Source organism: Diorhabda carinulata, chromosome X (genome assembly GCF_026250575.1).
Source record: "Diorhabda carinulata isolate Delta chromosome X, icDioCari1.1, whole genome shotgun sequence".
Lineage (NCBI taxonomy): Eukaryota > Metazoa > Arthropoda > Insecta > Coleoptera > Chrysomelidae > Diorhabda > Diorhabda carinulata.
Window position 1 is genome coordinate 65,945,880 of NC_079472.1, and position 2,012 is coordinate 65,947,891.

Genomic DNA, 2,012 nt, shown 5'->3' on the forward strand with positions numbered 1-2,012 from the left:
ATGATTAAACTAATTTTGTAACAGTCTATTAAAAGAAATTATTTTTCGATTATTAGAACACAAAGTAGGTAATTACATTGAGTAACTTCAAATAGTAACTTCAATAACTAGTAACTTCAATAGTTATAGATGTAGAAGTATGGAGTAATGAAACAAGATTTTTAAAAAAGAATTTGTTTCTTATCAATATCATTTTTATGTATTATAATCTTACAACCTTCTAAATCACAGCTACATAGAAGTATGAAACTAATACCATGTTTTTACAGTAACAAGCTTTGATTTAACAGGCTATTTCCAGATAGTGGACAACTCAATCGATACAGGCCCATACACCAAAATCTCAATGACTCCGCTGAATAAAATGATAACAATTGTAAAAGTAACACTTCAAAATTATAAGAATTTGTTACCAGTATACTCAGATATAAGTTATCTGTAAGTAATTCAACATTATCAAAGTTCCTTTGCCTTCCCAAAATTCACCTAGGAAGGCAATGGGACCTATTGTTTCAACAAGAAGATTTATTGGTGGAAGAATTTAGTATAAAACATGTAAGTCAAGTTATAGGGTTTAAATTTTCCTCCAGTTTCTTAAGAGAATAACTTGGTTATCAAAACGCGCGTTAGACAGTGTAGTTGTAAGTTTTCGAGTAGTGGTAGTGTGAACAGTGTATTCAGACTGAAAATCAAAGTTTTATCACAGGTCACAAACGTCAATTTTTGAAGTAAATAACTTTGAACTCCAAATAAAGAAGTAAATATATCAACAGAAATCTGAAGTTGACAAGGGTATTTCTTCTTTTCTGTTACATTCTTGATGACTTCTACGACTACCATCTGCCTCATGTCACGAACAGGGAAACCTCTAATAGATGGAAAATCCTGAAATGATTCTTCACACAACGATTTGGTTTGAACTAGATTGACAATCACAGCAGCACCAAATTTGATGGTTTTGCAGTTCCCTTGAATTCACCTTGTAACCATTGGTGATTCAGTACTATAAATAGACTTGGAAAATTACTTTCGGGATCACCAGCTAGATAACCACAGTACAATTCTTCAACGGGGACGATTTTAACATTCTAACCAACATAAACTCCGAATACAGCTCTCTAAAGAGCTTCGTAATGCATTTCAACAGATTTTACTTCCATGGACAACGAGGCTGGAGCAAAACTACTACCCTGGTTGGGTTTGGAAACACCAGTTTCAGCACGACTATCAGGTATTGTTTCAATATCACCAATTTTGTAGACATCCCGGAGAGGAAGAGATTTTTCTGTTGGACGGCTTTGGGGAAATATCTAGAGCATCAATTAAACATTAGTATTTTCTTATTTAATCTCGATACTCAATTTTTTGATCCATTATATGTGTTAATTGCTATTTCACTCGAAGAGTTAATGCAAGCAGTGCGTGTTCACGTATTTGTACATTCCTGGGAAAAACTGCCTCGTATTAACCAGTACCAGCAGCTACAAAAATCTCTGTGTTCCGATATATTAATGGTGGTGACGTAGTATTGAGATATTTTGAATTTCCATGAAGCAATATCAATAGTTATACCATGTTCACGTTCAGCCTTATGTTTATCAAGTACCTATGCATAATTGAATGCATCTACACCCATTTCTGGAACTTCTTTTTTGAATTTTTCGATAGTATGTTTGTCTATACCACCGCATTTTTACATCTAATATCCACTGATAGTAGAGACTTGACCAGTAACGACGATGATTATATGATTCTTTTCTTCTCTCATAATGACTGTTTGGAATGAATTGAATGCAACTGTTGTGAATTAAACTTGAAATACGACTTGAAATTGTCAAAACTTAATTGTTCAGCAACGACGAACTGGCTAGCAAATACAAGTTGAACCAAGTTTTTAAGAATAATGATTGACATTACTTTGAAACGGACAAGTTATTGAAATAAATTTGATAGTACAACGATTAAATAAATTATGTGTTTTGTTCATCAACCTTAAAGCGATTTGAACGAAA

The 2,012-nt window shown here is 33.1% G+C and overlaps 1 pseudogene; it reads right to left on the bottom strand.

Moving 5' to 3' along the window:
* Window positions 1-594: 594 nt before the first annotated feature.
* LOC130900580 (elongation factor 1-alpha 1-like) lies at window positions 595-1,323 on the bottom strand (annotated as a pseudogene).
* Between the last annotated feature and the right edge of the window lie 689 nt (window positions 1,324-2,012).